The sequence below is a fragment of the Corvus hawaiiensis genome, chromosome 17, assembly GCF_020740725.1.
Source record: "Corvus hawaiiensis isolate bCorHaw1 chromosome 17, bCorHaw1.pri.cur, whole genome shotgun sequence".
NCBI lineage: Eukaryota > Metazoa > Chordata > Aves > Passeriformes > Corvidae > Corvus > Corvus hawaiiensis.
Genome location: NC_063229.1, coordinates 16,742,784 through 16,762,589, shown reverse-complemented (window position 1 = coordinate 16,762,589; position 19,806 = coordinate 16,742,784). Strand labels below are relative to the sequence as shown.

Below are 19,806 nucleotides of genomic sequence, written 5' to 3'. Positions count from 1 at the left end.
GCCTTTGTCTTTATGCGTAGTGTTTTACTGAGGGAAGAAGAGGGCATGCTATAATCAATAAATATTTGTTCAATTTTCCTCCACTCAATAGAATAAAAAATAAATCTGAATTAATTCTTCTGTCAAAACGACAGACCAGTGCGAAGTAGTGCTCCAAAAGTTGAGTGTTGTCAGTAAAGAAAAAGGTTAGAAAATTGAAAATACTACATCATTATACAGTCATATTATGTCTTCCTCTTGAATATAAGTATTTCTGGTATATGCAGTATCAAAAAGAATATAATGGACTATGTTTCTCTGTATTTTTAATGAGAAACAGAATTTCCAGCATTTCTCTCCCTTTTTTTTTTATTTTATTTTGTTGGCCTAACAGTACAGGGCAGATCTATACAAAACCGCAAGTGTAATGGAAAAGCGACAGGATGAAAGCATTTTCTTCTTCACTCATTTCACTTACTCTCCTTATTATCAGATGGCAGGGCTAAAAATAAAAAAAAACCACTTTCAGATAGTGTAGAGCTTAACTACAGAACTGACTGCCACAGAATATCCAGCAGCTAGGAGACTTAGTCCTTTTGAACCAGGAAATTCCTGAACAGTAGACTGTAAAGTTTGAGAGCACGCTAGAACACACTCATATGCTTTTTCTTTCTAGGTATTGCTACTGGCTTCTGTTGGAGAGAACACTGTGCTAGGTAAGTTTTCTGTCATAAGTACTTTGTTTTCTCTGCATCAATTCTCATAAACAATTGATGTTTAGGGAGTTAAAAAAGGGAGAAACTTTCAATTCCCTTAGAAAAATAAAGGGGTTTTTTTATGTTCTGTATTAATATCAAATATAGTTTGCTGTCTTCCACCTCACTTAAACTTGAGGAAGTTCATGGTGTGACCTGGCCTTGGTATGTATCGCAGTATCTAATGCTATCAGGCTTTTTGGGGAACACTTGGACCATTAAAGCATGCTCCTCTTCAGCTGTGGGATGGAGTGCTAGCATCCTTGTGTGTATATATCTGTGTTCCGGTTTGGCCAAATTCAAAAATACATCCTCTGAGAGAAGGCAGGTCACAACCACCCCTCCCCCACCAGGTTCGGGAAAAAATAAATTTTCCTCGAAGGAAAGTGAAAGAGATAAAAACTATTTGTTTAACAAACACATAGGAAAAAAAGATAATGATGCTAAATAATACAACCTCTTGATCTGCTGAGAGAAACCTGGGAAAATTTCAGAGTCCTTCTGTAGATGTCTCTCTCCCCCTCCTTGGAGCTGGGACGGGATGGTGGGCCCACCTCCAGGGCCACGGCCTCAGTAGAAACTCCTCCCAATGTATTCTGATGTTGAAACAGTCCAGCAGAGAGAAAAGGAAAAAAAAAAAACGAAGTCCCAGGAAAACAAAAGTTCAGCTCTCCAAAGGAAAAGGAGCTGAGGAAAAAAAACTGCTGAAAGCCAACTGGAAAGAAAAGCAAGCCCGGGTGCTTCCCTTCCCTCTCGCTCTCCTGCCGCAGCTGAAAAAAAAAAAAATTGCTATCTCTGTGTGACCTTGAACAAGCTGCAAACTGCTTTGAAAAAGTTTTGCTCAGTTTTTCCTTCCTCCTCTCAGGCTCAGTTTAAAGGCATAGAAAGGCACAAGAATTAATTTTTGGGCATAGGGCAGCGATATGGGATACACATCATAAAGTCACCCCAAGACATTCTGCCTTTGGTTTTTAATTCTCTCTATCACCAGTACTAGAGTTTTCTTCTTCCTGAAGTAACCAATAATTGTTCTGAGCAAAGTATTCACGTTATTTTGAAAGACTGGTTATGAAATAGGATTTCTTAGCTAAATCTGTTCTAGGCTCAGTGCAGATACAATGCTAATTGCTGCTGGGTATTGTTTGTTTGAGGTTTGATCATAGCTCCTAGGGTAAGCAATTTAGCCTTCAATACTCCATTAGATTAATATGTCAGCCTCTATATCTGTTGCTGGAGAGTAGTGAAACTGAAAACTTGTCTGGACATTCTGTTCAGTGGGATTTTGGTCTCAAGAAAGGAAGCACCTCCTTTGGAATAATCTCTTGTCATAAGTTCAGCCTCTATGCTCTGCAGTTTAGCAGGTGCCCTGGAATAGAATTCAGGTGAGCTGGCTTGGTTAGAATGAGGTAAGGTTAAAGCAAAATGAAGAAAATGAAAGGAGACAGTTGAAAGCAAACCTTTGGAGAATAATCTCTTCAAAGGACAGAAGAGTTTGTGGTTTTTTACAGATAGCTGTGCTCATCAAAACATTACAGTTCCTAAGCCATGTTTTGTAGACAGGTGACACACTGAGGTAAATAGTACGAGGTGGAGAGAAGTGATAAATAACATTTGCTCTTGACTGGATGCAGGCACTTGTCTGAGCATATTGTCTGTCATAAATCTACTTTCAATAAAAAAAAGTCACATCAATTTTATTCTTTAAGAGGATTAATGATACCAGACTTAAGTTTTGTATGCTCTTTTCTTGTGTTCCCTCCATGGTGTGCTGTGATTATCCTGTTATTGTTTGCACAGTGTTACTTAGAGGCTTCATCTATATGAGATTCTAGCAAGCTTTCGTACTGATGAAAGCTCAGGGGTAGGTAAGGCTTTGTAGGTTTTTGAACTTTCAGTGGACTGTTGGGTACACTAAAAAATACTTACTGGACTTTGAAAAGAGAAGCTATTCTATGCCTAGAGACAATTACTAGTAACTTTTCTCCTAATAATTTTGACGGGGCCCAAGAATGTAAACTTCTGACTGCGGTGTACCTAAACGTAACTTCCCACGCTGTGTGGGATGTACTGTAGCAGAAGCTCATTCACTGGATGAATGCAGTATGGCATATACTGATAAGAAAACTCACGCCATCAATCATGCTGCATAGCCGATCTTCTCCGCTTGTATGGCATAAATGCATGATCACGTGCTACTCAGTTAGCTACTATGTTTTATTTGCTTATCAGATGCTAATATGGCAATGTTGCAGTGCAGTGATGTGGCTGAATACTCCCTTTAAAGATCAAGCAATGGCTCTCCAGCTCAGGGTTTACTGATTGTTAGATACAATTCAGTCAGTCTACGTATATGGGAACGAAAGAAAAAATGCATGTAAGAAAAAAGTAATAATAAAAAAATCTACAGCTCTGTCCTGGCATTTCCATCAGTGCACTATCTAAGAATACGTAAAATTTGCTTCCTGATGATGTGAAACTGCACAACTGCTTAGCTATTTATCTATAAACAAGGAAGGAACTGGATCTGAAGACATCATAAATGCTTTTGTTGAAGAGGAAGGATATCATCCCATCTGGTTTTGGTAGTCATTGACCTCTTGTACTAACTTCCAGAATGGCTGCTAATCTTCTTAAAATTACTTGGCATTTCTATGCTAATGGTGCTCGTGTCATTTTGGAGAGTTCTGCAGATAAGCATTAGTGTTTGAGAAGTGCCATTTGTATAAAAACTTTCATGAGTAAGACTGATTTTCTGCCTGTTTGAGGAATCTTAGGGAGCTTAATGTGAAATTTGTTGGAAAATGGCTTTTTAATGAAAGTGAAGATACCGCTTCTTTAATAGAACATTAGAAAAACTAGGAGCATAAGGTTTTTATGCAATGGAAATTTCTCGTAAAGAATAGAAAGGTTTGGACCACAAAAAAAATCCAGAGGGCACTGAGAGCCTTATTCAAAAGCATGCCGTTTTTTCTCATAAATGGGAGGGGAAAAAAGATCCTTGGTGGTAGGAATGAATGTTGTGGTCAGGATTACATACTTTGTGTCCAGTAAAGATGGGACTGTTGATGTATGTATAAAAAATCTAAAGCGTACATGATATTAATAAAACATACCTCTTAACTCAGAACCAAAAAGAATGTGGTAATGTATCTTAAGATTAAACAAAGTAGGATCAATTGTAATGTTACTTTCCTGTCTTAGTGGCCTATTGTTATAATGGTAGGAGTTTATCTCTGGGCTATAGTACATAATTCCCTGATGATAATGTTTTACTGAAACTCATAGCATAACTATGCTAGCATCAATTCAAATACCATGAGCAAAGTTAGTGCTGGTTGGTCAAGGTTTTTTTCCGTCAAGTATTAAAAGTCTCTCAGGATAGGGATTCTGTAGGCTGTCTGAAAGTGGTTCCTGTGTTCAATAACTATTTAAAAACTGAAATTTAACTTGTTGCAGGTAATAAAGCTTGCCTATTGCCCTTTTCTTGTAGTTCTCGGAGGAGACTCTGGGACTCTCCAGTCTCTAATACCTCTCTAGGTGGTACTTCTCTGTTTTATGTAGCACTGAACAAAGATACCAACCTTGGGACTTTTTCCTTTTTATTACTTCACTTTGCTTAATTTTTAAATAATTGAGCCCTTAAATCTTAAGATTTCATTTGACCAGAGATGTACACAATACCGCTGCACCTTTGTTTTGAGCAGTAAATTGTAGTGGATGCTCTGTGTTACAAACATTGGTACACAGTGGGTAGGTAACATCTGAAATATAACAAGATAACCTGACTGTATTGTGGAAAGATTAATTAACCTGATTTGGGGGTGATTCTGTTCTGCTTTTATTTTTCAATATAACTGAAGGTACTCTACTAAGCTCTGTTCACTGTGAATGAAGCATGGTAAGGTGTATGAAAAAGAAATAGAGAAAAGGGGATCCTAATTATTGGAATGCTGAAATCTGTTGGTATAATATAGGTAGACAGCTGATTTTGCTTCAAATTTTGAATGGTAAGCATTTTTGTTGAACTAAGTGAATACCTCTTGCAGCCAAACAAAATGTACCTGCATATACTCAAACTTAATCAGATTTTAATGACAGCATTGAGCTTGAAACATTTCCATATTTCAAGGACAAATTGGTGTTTAGAAATGTCACCTTTGTATTAAGTAGCTGTACATATTCCTTTCAATTAAATAAATCATATATAAGCACTGATGCTATGCATGGAAAACTTGAACTATTCTGATTTCCTTTCTTCAGCAGCTTACTTTGGCTTTAGTAGTTTTTGATCTCCTACTCTCAAATCTGAGAGTCTAGTTATGTCAAAAACTCATTAACAGGCCTTTAATTACTATTAGATCAGCGGATACCAAGATCTGATCTTAAAAACAGAGGATGTGTGTTTTTCAATAAATTTAAAAACTACTCTATTTTAGCAGCACGATGGAAACAGATACAAAGTAGGATTCTCAAAAGCACTCTTAAGACACCGGGCACCTAACTGCTCTTAAAGCCAGTTTGTGTGAGTCTGAGTAGACTCATGCAATTTGAAACCCTGTAATGGATAGATGCCTTCCCCCCTACCCTCTCCCCACAGCACTCAAACACTTTTTCAGAATATGAATCTACGTTTTCTAAACTGTAACGTTTCCAGTGTAAAATAATATCTTTGCTTTACATTAATTCTGTAACTTAATTCTTGTGCAAGCACATGGATAAATGTTCATAAGTACTGCATCTGCCAACTAGCAAAATGTGCCTAAGGCAAGGCAATGGGATTTATGGAGTATATTTCTTTCATGCTCATGGGCCCACACATATTGATGGGTCTAAATATATTCCAACAGTTAAATCAGTGATTAAATGCCAGTTTAAAGTCTCCTCTAAAAGGATATTCTTAATCAGAAGTTGGGATCTGTCATAATCAAGACAATATGTATCCATGTTGTTTACTCTTCATTAGAAAAAAACTGTGTGTCCTAATTTGAATGTCATTGGAACTCTCTAAGTACCCATCCTGGGCAAAGGCCAAGTTAAGATACAGGTCCTCGACAGACTTCAGATCTCCATTTATGAGATGATTATCTATTACTGTGTGGTAGATTGGAAGTCATTGCTGTGTAACTGCTTATGAGACTCTCTGTGGGATTGGCCCCCATCAGTTCACAGAAAAGACTACTGTAGTCTTATTCATCTGTTGTGTCATCTGTGCAGTGCACTATTTCAGCAATCTGCTTAAAGTAAGAATGTGTGGAAAGGGTTAAAGAAGTGTTGAGAGGTGGAGCTGACAATACTTTTTGAAGTTTTTTGAATGAGCTCACATCCTTAGTATTTTCAGTGTAAGGTTCTGTATGTCTTTAAAAAGCTTATGGAAAAGAAGTATAATTTGCCATAAGGAAATTTCTACTCTGTTTGCCAGTGAGGTAGTCATCGAGCAGGATGCCACCCTGGTCACTGAACTGAGTGCGCCTTCTACAGGGGTTACTCACTGGAGGGGCAGGAAAGTGGGGTTTTAGTGCTGTTGGCTGAGACCTCCAGCTACCATTTCAAATGAAATCTTGGAGGGAAGTGTGGCCTTTGCTAAGCCCTTAATCCTGCTGCTGCCTCATGCTTTGTGGATGCTGTGTATGGGTGTGGCAGTATAACCTAGAAAAATGTCCCTGTTCATTAACTACTGTGCAGCCAGGGACTTTTAACTGCTTTGTAGCTGGCAGGTTTATAGAGAAGTTGCTCTTGGTTTTGGTAATGTAGTGATAAAGCATGTTCTGTCTTGTTATCATGGAGAAGCTGTGCAGCAACAAAGCAAACTTGGTTAGATGAAATACTTGAGGATCTTGGCAACTGGTTTAAACCAAAACTAAGCATGTTCAAGTACTTCAAATATGGCACTTACCAGCTATACAGAGATCTTCACTGGAGCAACAAGATGAAGTTCAGTTTGCTTAGACATTCGATCAGTTTCTCTTCCAAAGCTTTAACTTCTTGGCTTAAGTAAAAGGTTACGCTTTGTTCAACAGAATTCTCCACTCATTTTTTAAATGTCTGAACCAAAAAGTAGTTCTGAGGCACGTGTCAGAGACAGGCATTAAAGAATTAGAACAGGCTGCTGTGATGGAAAATGTTAGGCATCCTTAACCACAGATGTAGTTGTGCCTGCACATGCACCGATATGCTGTAGTTTATTTTTCTATTTTAGGCAAAGATGCCCACCCAAAACCAGCAAGGCTCCTTTCTTTTTGCTGCACCAATTTGTCAAAATTAACTTTCATTCAGGAGATCATCCTAATTTCAGCCTGGTATGAAACATCTGTTGCAATGATGGGTGTATCAAGGCTGTTTTATTAAAGATGAAGTATATTAAATTAAAGGTGAGTGTGTGTATGTCTGTGTGTCCCCTGATGTCCTTGTGGAAATGTCTGTTGATCTATGGTTTTAAATGTTTTTCAGTAATAGATTCCTTTTACCCTGCTGCCAATGTGGTACTCCAAATTGTAGAAAGAGCAAAAGTAATACTATTTCTGTTTGGTAGGGTCTCATTTTCATGACCTGTTGTGTTAACAGGGAAGGGAAAACTACATCTGATTGGCCTCATGCATAATGCAAATGTAGCACATTTTAAAAACAACTTACTTTAAAATACCCTTACAGGGCTAAAAATATCTTTACACATAACAGGTGAACACAGCTTATTTCTAATTGTTTTCGTGAGCTAGGTACAGTCTTCAGAAACTGGAAAAATGCATGCTGTAGACATCTGTAAAGAACTTGCATGCTTTCCCAAAATGTGTTTTTCCTAAATGACTTCAGAATAGGACACTGGATTGGGTGGAGTCTCACAGTCTCAGTAGGACTGAGACATGCTGTTAATTCAAGGGCAGTCAGTCTCTTATCAGCTTCATGAACTGCATGATAAAACATAGATAGTATTAAAAAAAAAAAAAGTACATTTTTGAGTAAATTGCATACAGTTTAGTAAAGGGTCCTCAGAATTAGCCATTTTTTTGCAGGCTAGCTGGTGCATCATTGTGAATCTTGTTTGCTTGGAACAGTAATTATACAGACTCAGACTTCAGTTATTAGGTTACTTATGTAGTGATGAAGTAAAAAATTCCAAATTTTACTCAAGTTTTGTAACTGGTATATTTTTGGAGACAGTGCTAGCAATTGCCGGTATTGCCTTCCCATCCCCCAGCTTTTTGAGTCTAGTTTGCTTGCAGCTGCAGTAGTAGGCATCTTTCTTTCAGGAAGTGACCTTGGCTTGTATTAATCAAATTCAGAAAACACAGAAAAGCTTCTTGGTAACATGCTGACTTGATATAAAATTTTATAGTATCCATTTTCTTTTAAAAGGAGGCCCTCTTACAAAAAGGGAATTCATGTATGATATCTTACTTTAAAAGAATTTCTCTAAAATGACACGGTATTTAGAGAAGGCAAAACAACAAAACCAAACTGCACTTTTTACTGAGAGGAACGTACCAAGAGCTTTTTAGAAAAGTAATTAAGTCTTAAATTGGTATTGGCAAAACTGTATTTTAACCTAGCTAAGCTGTGAATATACAGCATTATTTGATAGCATTTTCTTTGGTGTCTTTCCATTTTTGAACTACAGTAGAAAAGCTTGGTAGTAGGGCATTAACTCAGTCAGCTAAGATTATGATGTCTTCAACTTTCTGACTTTATGTTTTAATCACTTCCTGCATCTTTTGTTAGCAGATCTCAAGGCACTAAACTTAACCTCATAGTATCTGCATTAAGCTGCCGCTGTGCCTATTTGCATAGATTAAGAAAGGAATCTACCTATGTCGGCTCAAGAAATCACTGTTTGACCTTGCCCACCAGGTGGAAATTGTTTTTCTTTGGCTGCTCTGAAATGGAGTGGCTGACTATTCCTGAGGCAGGTTTTAAGGAGGTTTTGCATTATTATCTTATTGCCTAAAACTATTTTGTGAATTGAGTTGCAGAAGTATGATTTGCAAAAGAATGATTTACAAAAGTTTGATTGGCAGTGTTTTCAGCTGGCATAGATGTTTTGTAAGAGTCTTTATCCTTTTTCTGGACCTGTATAGAGGTCTGAGACCAGAGTATCTTTCACCATTGCAAAGTGCACTGAAAGCCTTTAAGGTTCTAGATAATTTACTGATTTTGAAACTGTGTCTCGATGGCAAATTAGTAATAGCTGCCAACTGAAAAACAGTGTTTTTTTCCCCCCTTACGTTGTCATGTGCATTATCTTGAACAATCTACCTTGGCTTCAGGGTTTGGAAAACTGAGTTGTATTTTCACCGGCATCCTTACCATGTACCTTTTCTGCATGTGGATGGCATATTTACTCATTTTACCTCTTCACAGTATGTTCAGATTCTTGTCATCCTTTCTGCACTGTGTTAGAGATCAGACTACGCCAACATACATGCCTCCAAGTGTTTCCTGATTTGACTGCCTCCTGCTTTGGAATGGTTAGTTCCATGTGTCTTACTCTGCAAATGTGTGCAATGACTTGCCATTCTACTTGGTATCAAATCAGAGCTGCTAAGATCTCTAAGTAAGCCTACCCCTTTCTGCTGTGTTGAATCATACTCTTAGGTTACAACGATACAGATTTTGCCTGAACTACATGCTTTATATACTTCCGTTCATGATGTATTATATTGTCCATTGCTACACTGAACTGAGAACTCTCTCCGCATCTTCACACGTCCTTTAGCCCTCTTTTCCTTGTAGTCTGCAAGACCAATAAAGGGGTGATAAATCTGTTGCTCTCCTTGCTTAAGTGTAGTTGGACATTGACTTTTTTCAAGTTCAAATGGATGCCAAAACAGAATCGTAGATGGTGCCGTTCAGATTTGCTGTCATCAACATTTTCACCAGTCTCCCAGAGAAAGATCTGGTGGCAGCACAGATTCTGAGGTACCCCACCATGGACTGATTCACTGAGTCTGTAGTTCCTGAGGTGAAAACTGCATTGTTAGTGATGACACAGTGGACCAAGAAGCCTGTTCTGTGTTCATGCTCTAGTTCTGTAATAACATGAGTGGAGTAAAAGTGCATCTTGTCTTTTTCAGTGCTAAACCAAGCCAATCTATTATAAATCTCATGTCCAGACCATTTTTTACTTCTGTGGCTATGCATTACTTGTTTTCCTTTGCAAGACACTGAAAACCTGAGGATTTTTGTGCCAGGAGCCATGAATTCTATTTCCATCCTTCATGGAGTAGAAGATGTCCTGTTTTCTAGTCAACATCTAGAAGCAGGCTATTATTACTGGTACTCTAGGGACTGGGCAGCAGTACTTCCTGGGCTGCGCGGCCTTAAGCCACAGCACCGTGGATTCCTCCTTTTGAGGTGAAACAAAGTAAATTACTGCAGCTCTGGACTGCGCATTCAGAATCTTTTCTGAGAGTTTTGTGCTGGTGCTCTCCCTCCCCTTTCTCAAGGTCAGACTTTCTTGTTTGCCACCACAAACAGGCAGCTCATAGCTGTAACATCTCCAGAGTTGTGATGCTTTGATAATGCCTAGTATCAGTTCTACCCCTTCGGTTACTGCCATGGTTTTCAGCTACAGCGGGGGAAAGGGGCCCTACTTGTGCAGGTCTTAACTTCTGCCTCGCTGCCATACTGCTAACGACGGCTCCCCTTTCCTTTTATTTCCATGCTGAAAGCAATGCTCGGTCCGGAGGAGGCTGCTGGGCGTTCTGCTGCTCGTTCGAAGAGAGGGGAAAGGGAGGAGAGAGGCCCTTCTCCCTCACTGTCCGCTCCCTGGCGGGGGCGGGCCGGACCGCAAGGAGTTAAGGGCCGCTGCCGCCCGCGGTTCTGTCTGGAGCCGCCGCGCGCTCATTGGTTGCAAAAAGGTGAAATTGAAACCACGGTAAACTTTTGACCCTGTAGCAGTTCTTGTGGAACGCCTTCCCCTTGCCAAGAGCAGAGGGTTGGGTTCCCCCCCTTCCTGTATTTTTTCTCTGTGATCGTGCTGTGCTGCATGCAGCTTCTTCGAGGGAGGAGGAGGACGAGAACAAGTGCTTGTGTGCTGCTAACGGCAAAGCTGGAATATGCCTTTAACAGCTAGTACCAGCTATCTTCTAAAACTCATATCGCTAAACAAGTACGAGGCCGTTTTTCAGTTTCCGACATGTTTCTGTATGGTTAAAGAAAAAACAACCCAACAAAAAGCAACCTGCAAATTGATGCTGACGATCGGGGCTAAGTAGAAAGTGGTGAAGGGAGGATGAGTCACCCCGTACGCTGGTTTCAGCGAGCTCAGTTGCTTAATACACGTGTTGAGCTTTTTAAAAGATTGAAGTGGTGTCTTCTTACTGAAATCCAACGTAGAAATGTCTCAGTATTACTACTTAGTTCATACGTCCGTGAATTAAATACATATTTACCTAACTAACTACTTTTCTGCATCTTCCGTAAACAAGAAAACGCCAAACACCTCAGTCTGGGAGACAAGTAGTGCCAGCTGAACTTCACTGCCAGCTTGCAAAGTGTCAGGGGCCCAGAGAAGCCAGTGTTACGAATTTTTATTTAGGGTGTGCGACTCTAGCAAATTCTGGACCTAATTAAAGTGTGTGCCATTTTCACACTATGCAGATTTTATCACAAACCTGCAATATCTGTGGCCGAGAAAATTTGTCTTCCCTGTGTAGCTTTGCCAAAGCAGTCAAATTATAGCAGCATTACATTTTCAGTGAAATACGAACACGACATTTCATTATTCCACGTTTCTTTCTCCTTAAATGTGTCTTTTCACTGACAAAAGAATAGCTAACTTGATTACTTTACTACATCAGCTTCCATTTCCTCCCTCACTAGCTCGTAGGCACAGACATCAGCCTCCTGTTCTTGCTGTAACATTAAATTTACTGAATGTTAAGTGCCACTTAATCAAGCAGTCACTCAGCACCTTACCTAGAGATACCATTCAAAACTCTTCCTCAACAAAGAAACCTGATGCCTGACTACTTCAGTCTGTGGTTTTCATATCTCTCGTGTCTTGTTCTTGCAAATAGTTTCATCAGATTTATATAGCATGTTCATTTTCCTAATTAGAGATTTAGCTGGGGAGGAACCCACAACTGCCGTGATTTGGACTTTTAAAAAATTCAGTCTGTAAACAGTTTAGTGGTTAAGACGTGTTTACAGCAGCATTAATACAGTAGGACAAAATTGTGGCTGTTAGGTGTGGGCTGTTCTTGTAGTGTTGCTGTTCTTGATGCAGCTTTTTCTGGGAATTGAGGGAGTCTCCAGAAGCATTGCCAGCAACATCGAGGGAACAATGAATATTAAATGATTAATAGCAGATCTTCTGCAGCCTCTTGTGTGCAATTCTCCTTGCAACTGCAAAAGAAACATGCACTTGTAATGATAGTTTGTGGCCTCCCTGTTTGTTCCAGCTGGTGTTCCTAAGCAGCAGCTATTATATGGTGTCTTTTTCCCCACTCCCTGTGATTCTTTGTTCTGTCCTCCCTGTGCCTGTGTACGTCCTGTCTGCTTCTCATTGTCTGTTTCGTGGCAGTTCATCTGCCTTCACAGTGGAACTGCAGTGAAGCTCCACATCATGTTGCCTGTCACAGTAAAATGGAATAGGTGCTCTTCTAAAGGAGAGTAACAACTGTCAGAAATTAGGAATCATTTCTGAACTCTTATTTCTGAAGCATCATTTAATGTGTCTCTCTTGAACAGTTGCATGATTGCATTGTGGTAACACTGTGTGTACATGCCTTTTAGTGGCAGAAATCCATAAACTCTAAAATTGTTGCTGCACATGCCAGCAGGAGGGTGGGAAACTGGCGAAAAAATGAACACTGACACTGAAGCTACAGAAGCACAAGTTTCATTAGTTTTGTAAATCCTTTAACTTCGAAGGACCCCACTGGGGGGAGTGTTTGTAAAGACTATTATTGAGAGCTAACTGCTGATAATGAAATGTCACTAGTGTAACCATTTCCTGTAATGAATGTGGCTGGAAAGAAGGTTATCACAGATACTGCGGAGACATTTTGTAACCAAAAAGCATTAAATGAGCACTCACAAACTGAAAATCAGTGTTGGCCTTCTATACTGTTTTATTCTGTGTGTTTATTGAGAGTAAATCTTGGTGTTGGTGTCCTCTCCCCGTATGCCACAGTGGAGTCTTGCTAGCAACTTTGTAGCTGCCATTTTAAAATTTTCTTCCCCCACCAAGGTTTCTGCACAAGTGAACAAGAACATTTACAGTGAACAAGAAATTTAAAGGGAAGTTCATGCCGTGGTGTTTTCATCTATATTTTTCTCTATCTAGAGTAAGCAGTTTTCTATCTAGAAAGCAGTTTTTTATCTGCTTTCTTCTAAGCAGAAGGATGGAAAGGTGATTTAGAGGAAATTCTAGAGCACAGCCTCTCAGTTTGGAAAACTACTGTATGTTTCAAAGCTTGTCAGGACTACTATTGCATGCTTCAAACTTCTGCTGGTTTATTAAGGCTTGGCACTTCCCCCTAGATCAGCTCCTCACTCTCATACTGGCATAAATGATGCTGAAAAAGAGTAGACAGGTAGTAGTTGGACTCCAGATTTTTGTTTGGTTTTGAAACATTACCATTGTATCTGTCTTTTCTGCTTTTATATCTGTTTCAGTTGGTGGTGAAACTTACTGCCTGCAGTGCGATGATTTCATCGTGGGATGCAATAAGTGGCTTTTTCTTGGCTTCTTCCTCAGGTTTGTCTCAAAACTGTCCTGTCCACATCCTTGGTGCAGCTTTTCAGTGATGAGTGAACTCTTGGTCTTCTGCAGCAATAATGGCTTGGGTTTCTGGATTTCAAATGCCTTTTTGAAGAGCATGTTTATAGCAACAACTTACTGAAAGACAGTTTAAAATAAAATCAATCTATTCATTTTTTTACCTCCTCTGCTAGTATAATAATTTTGTAAGTTCTCTTGCAATACCATCAGGATGCACCATGAACAGACACAAAAAATTTTAAGTTGTAGACATGTGAATTCCTTTAAGGATATGTGTACATACACACAGTCTTGTTTTTCAGGAATCAGTATCTGAGAAATTTTTTTTCTCTTTTAATGTACAAACCAGTATGTAGAAAGAATAGTGTTCTTCTGACACAAAAGTGGTGTGATCTTGATGAAGCAGACCTCCTGCTGCAAGTTGCATTTCACCTCCTGCACTTCCTTGAAAAACGTGATAAATACGAGGATTGGGTGCTATAGCTGAAAGGACTTTATGCATTTATAATCTCTGTAGGTTGCATTATCTGTGTAAATGTTTGTAGGTTAGGGTGGGTTGATGTGCCTGGATAATCAGGTTATTTCTAGCTTCTGTTACAGGCTCAGGTTTCTTAATCTCTCAGGCCACAGGGACAGTAAACAGTGGCTTTCCTTACTGATTTCTGCTGAAGTAGAAACAAATAGCTTTGTACTAGCTTTGAATTTGTGTTGATTCTACTACTTGGTCTTTTTAGTGTGTCACTGCATTTTCCTATTAAAAAAAAATCATGTTAAAAATGAGCTTAAGCTTTGAAAGGCCTGTTTGAACTTACAGTAGAGGTATTCAAAGCCAATCAATTTTGTTCTGACTAGTAGTCTTGTTGGTCTTATAAAGATCCCTAAATACTATGCCGAATTTTGAATGAAATTTAGGAAGTCTACATCTGGTGAGTTATAGTAAGAATTTGATATTTTTTTGTTTTCTGCTGCCTTTATTCCAGTACTTTTATAAGGGTCTTATCTACCTTTTCTGATGTCCCGGCAATAAGGTTTTTTGCAGTCCATAGAAATGCTAGGCATTATTTGTTCCATGGATTTGCCCTTTTTTTGATTGTTTTTATAAAATGTCTCCATCATACACATCTGGTTCCTTTTTCTTCTCCTCCTGCAAAGACTCATGTTTTCTTTTCTTGTTTCTGTGTTTGAGTTTGTTTCATGACTGCTGTCTGATTCATCTAAAAATTGAATTCAGCAGAGAAATCCAGCAAGAAATAGACTAATTTAGTTATGGCACATAAGGCTTCCTAACTGCATTTTGCAAAATTATTCACATCTTCGTGTTACAAACAAAAAAGGCTTGCAAGCCATCCTCCCCCACACCCTCCATTATAGCTGTATAAGGCTCCTATTGTCTCTATTCATATTGAGATGTCACAGATGTGTACACTCTTCTGGGTTCTTCTCTCACATGAAACTGTAATGACCGGTCCTCCTTTGATTCCTTTCTCAGGCAAATTGGCATATGCTCTACAAAACGAAATTTAGGTCACAAATAATTTTTAAATTATTCTGCTTGAGTGAATGGAAGATTTAGCTGGCAGTATTTGTATATACTGGAAATCTGTGGCAAAACATGGCAGAAGATGGTTGACTTAAAAATACCACCAAAGGATTGTGCAGTTTTACTGTGAAATGTAGGTGTGCAATTGAGTTTTAAAGCTATATTTATGCTATCCTGAAGATTAAAGGCAGGTGTGTGCGCCTGTGCTGTTAAAACAACTAGGAGTATTAGAAATAACTAATTCTAAATAAATACTTTTAATTTTATGAATATAAATATGAATAGAGACATTTTTACTCTGAGATTAGCTACCCTCAATACCATATTCCCTGTCTGTCCGAAGAGTGAATTTAGATTTTAGTTCTTAGGATAGATGTAGATTTCTTTGAAGTATGTGGAGCACCACATGTGTTTTGTCTCTTGATTCCGTACATTGAGGTGTCATGGTAGACAATTTGTATTTGCTTGTGGACCATATTATTTGCACAGATACACAAATGGTTAATTGAGCAAGCAGTAGCAGTGGTCTTCCATTCATTAAAAATTATTTTACTGTAAGCAAATAGATTTCTCTTTTACATGGTCTTGAGATAGGTTATTTATGTACGGAAAAAGCAAGCTTTTACAGAAACAGGAAACTATTCTGTTTCACACTACATGTCTGAACTGTCTTGTACCAACATCCTTCTATGTGTGGCTACTTTCTTCCCATCACTCAAAAGGTAAAAAAATCTGTTGATGCAGCATAGTTTCTAGTTGTTTTATAGGATGGTGAGATTAAATTAAACATTTAGCTAAATTATTTAAGGTGCTTCTCATTATTGTTTGTCATGTTGAATTCTGTTCCATCAAATACATGTGCCCTTGAAAGTATTGTGTATTTCAGCTGGGTGCAAATTCATGACTGCATGCTGCCCAGTTTCTGCCACTTTTTTTTTCAGGGGGTGATCAATGCTTCTGTCCAGTACTTGAGGCTTGGTAGCATGGAATGCTATATTTTTTAGAACTGCCTTCCAGTATTTAGGAAGAGGGACTGAAATTATTGTGAGCATGTTTTTACAGAATATAGTAGTAGGCTGTTGTTTCCTACCAGTTACGTAGTTAGAAGTCCCACTATTGTAACCCAGACATCACATCCTGTTTCTTTCTTTCTGGTATTTGAGCTAGAGATTTTTCTGTTTCTATATATGTATATATTCAGTAAATTTTAAGTTGGTTTTTTTAAAAATAACTATTTACTACCTTCTTTTAGATACCAGTCTTTAATGACTTACCTATGTTAAAAATACTCTAAATGTATTCTAAAGCCGCTCAACTGAAGCCATCGGCTATAATGAAAGCCCTAATTACCTCTTCCAGCACAGTGGCTTGGAAATTAGTCAAGATTGAAGACCACCTTCAATATCTTTCTGGCCTGCTGTGTTTGAGCCTACGAATTCTCACTGCAGGGATCGTGCAAATAAGTGGCATGGCTGCATCATGCCCAACTGCCTCTTCCTTATGAAAGCTATATCCTGAGCAAACACCTCTAGACAGATAAGCTACTACCTGTTCACAGCTGGCTTCTGAGAACCGCAGCTGTTCTGAGGCTAGAATGTGGCTCACATGTCTTTGGAGCTGTGATGAGATGCAGTGACCACTTCACCACAGTGCTTTGTTTGGAAGCGGACAAGTGACAAATTCTTACAAGCGTTTGGCAGTGTGCGGTGAAGGCATAAGGGTAAAAAATAGTTCTTTTTATAAATGTGTTCACCGGGGCCCTGCTTTTCTCTTTCATACATTTTGTTTGCTGTAAACGTGGTCCTTAATGTGTTGCCCTGACTAGCAAACAGGGATGTGTAGGAAACAAATTAACAAGTAATGACATTCCAAAAATAGATCACATGTGTTATTTATCGGAGGAACGGGAGACAAACGCCAAGCATCTTCCACCTTTGACCATACCTTAACTAAAAGTGTTCTGTCATATTAATATATGCAAAGTGAAAAAGGCTCAAGTTAATTGTCATGTCTGAAAAATAGCCCAGGAGTGCATGGTGTTTACTGCACATAAACACTGCAGGGGAGTTGGTATTAAACCTGACAAGGTCTGAAAAATTAGTCTCCCTAAGATGGAATGTATAATATAAAATGAATGTACGTGGAGTTAAGAATAATTAACATGTTGCAACAAGGTGTGCTTCACTGGCATTATAGATGGCACTTTTTTTTTTCAACTGAAAGTCCTGATTCAGTGACTTCTCTGAGTCATTTATTACCTAGTAAATCACTTTTTTTGTCTGTGGGAGGAATGTGGGAGGGAGAAAGAGTAGAGAATGATCAAATGCCTATGTTTTGGAATAGTATTTTATTAGTTACTGTACTGATGGAGGGAGTGCTGGATTAGCACAGTGGTGTATCAATACAATTAATATAATTTCCTGTTTGCTTCATAATATAAGTATAGGTGCTTTCATCTTAAAAGGTAATGAAAGACTTCTTAGTATAAACTACTTACAGTACACAAAAACCTCTTTATTTACTCAGTGTACATGAGTATCTGTTTCAATAGTTTGTTACATTGCAGTCTCAGATTCGCAAAGCTGTAGAAAGGTTCAGTGGCATTTTTTGTCTGCTGCGTTTTGCCCCTCCCTCAGAGGTTTAAAAATACATTGGTCTTATGCACTGTAATTTAAAGTGTGTTGTATTTGGGTTCTTTTTTAAAGAGGCACATTCATTATCTCTGAAACATTTAAGGAAGATTGTAAATGCTACCCTTTTTAAGTCTTCTTTTAAAAAGTAACCATTGTGTTTACCATATCTGGCACATTGTATATATATATATATGTATATTTTTAACCTGAACACAGTGTAGGTTTAGGTGTCTGTCATCTTGTTGTTGTCTGTGCCACAGGTAACAATATGGTTTGTCACTTAGCCACCTCATCCAGACTGTAATGTAATGATCTTTCTTTATGCGTTTTAAAAATGGGATCAAAAAACGTACCATATGTAAACTTAGATTTGGTAGCCAGGCTGTGTTGGATGCTAAGTTTCTATACGATGTGAATTGATTATCTTTGTAGCTCATCCAGAGGGTGGGGAAATCGGTCGAAGGTCAACATGTTGAGCTCATTGAGATCAAAACATGCTGAATATGATATTTTTGTTTGCGCACTCTTGGGTTTTGGTTGAACAGGCTTTAGGCAGGAAATTGTATGCTCACGTGTTGAAAATTGTACTGGTGTGGTAAGATCTGATAGGGAAGCTGACTGCATGGCCCCAAATGCCAAGCGTGTAGTGCATGGCTGTGCTTTGATACAAGCACCCTAATAACTTAAACTATTTCATGTGAAGCAAAACAGAGCACAATGTTAAAATATGTTTTGAAATTAAGATGTTAAGCAGTTGACTGATACCTCTGTATTTAGAAGAGGAGCATGTGGGTTTAGAGTAGGGACAATTGAGTTGAATGGTCAGCTTTGAATATCTAAGAGTTTGGACTGTCATTAGCAAAAAAAAAAGACGAAGTATTATTGAAAAAGACGGACGTATTTCGTTTTTTCATTTAAATGTCATAGATCATAGAATCATAGAATGTGCTGAATTGAAAGGGACCCATCAAGATCATTGAGTCCTATGCCTGGCCCTGCACACCTCAAGAATCACAATGTAATGACTTTGTGGATTATAGAATTTATATATCATGTTTTATTTGTAGTGGTAGTAACTTGAAGTCTGATTTACTGTGGACATATGACATAATTTTGCTGTAGCATATTTGGTGTAGTGTTTTCGCTCACCGGGAAGGGTTTTTTTTCATCCCTAATTCAGGCTGTTTTAGTATCATTTGGGTCTGTAAAACAGAACCAAGAATATGTGTCTAGGTTGCCCTGCCAGTTGAGAGTTCTCTTAGAATGGTCCTCTGCAGTGTTTGGCCAGACCAAATGAGTGCAAATGCTGCTCTAGTCTCCCAGATTCAAATTATTCATAAGGTTATTTTTAAATTATTTTACTGCAATACTACTTTGTAGAGTTCATATTCTGGAGTTGTATTCCATCTTATGTTTTTCAAATTTGAGGAAAAAACCTGCCCATGTGACTGAACTGTGACTGTAATTTATGCTACATTTTTGTTTTATAAATTCTGTCCAGCAGAGACATCAGAAAATAGCCCTTGTTGGGTATATAAGACTACCCCAGGGAAGCTAGATATCAAGCTAACACTGAGCAGTATATGTCTTGTATAACATTTTTTACAGAAATGAAAAGCTGAAGGATTTATTTTACTTGACATACAAATGTTTCTGATACTGCATTTTAAGATTTCTTAGGTTTTTCTTCTGTGTGTGTGTGCTTTTGGCCGAGTTTTCATGATTAGCAGAGGTAGATGTAGCATAAACGTGGTGTTATTGAAGTCTTTAATTAGGAGAAAATTTACTCTTGATGCTTACTCTTATTTGACCATATTGTCAATCAACCTTCTAATTGATAATTCAAGTTTGTATAAATAAAGCTACAATCCGTATTGTCAAAGGGATGGTTAAAAAGCAGACGAAGGCGTATGTAACGTGTTGGTATGAAAAGCTTCAGTTTAATTTCTTAAGAAATGAGCTACTTAAATAAAACTCCTTCACCTGCCTGCTAGTGATTACCTATTAAATAGTCTGCATGTAGGTATCAGTTTTTAAACTCTTTCTTTTGGGTAGGACTATGGTGTGCTTACATGTGAATGTCTCATAAATACTTCCCAAGTGCAATTTATTAGCTTGAGCAAGTTCTGCCTTACATAGCACTTTAAGCAGTTTTCAAAAGATCAATTGCACAGCTGT

The 19,806-nt window shown here is 38.4% G+C and overlaps 1 protein-coding gene across 4 annotated transcripts in view; it reads left to right on the top strand.

Moving 5' to 3' along the window:
• Positions 1 to 19,806, top strand: part of NCOA3 (nuclear receptor coactivator 3) — a 63,101-nt gene that overhangs the window by 13,024 nt on the left and 30,271 nt on the right. For all 4 annotated transcript variants that reach the window (XM_048321453.1, XM_048321452.1, XM_048321454.1 and 1 more), the window contains exons 2-3: positions 656 to 695; positions 13,350 to 13,431. The gene's annotated coding sequence lies outside the window, so the exon portion shown is untranslated. The remainder of the gene's footprint in view (positions 1 to 655; positions 696 to 13,349; positions 13,432 to 19,806) is intronic.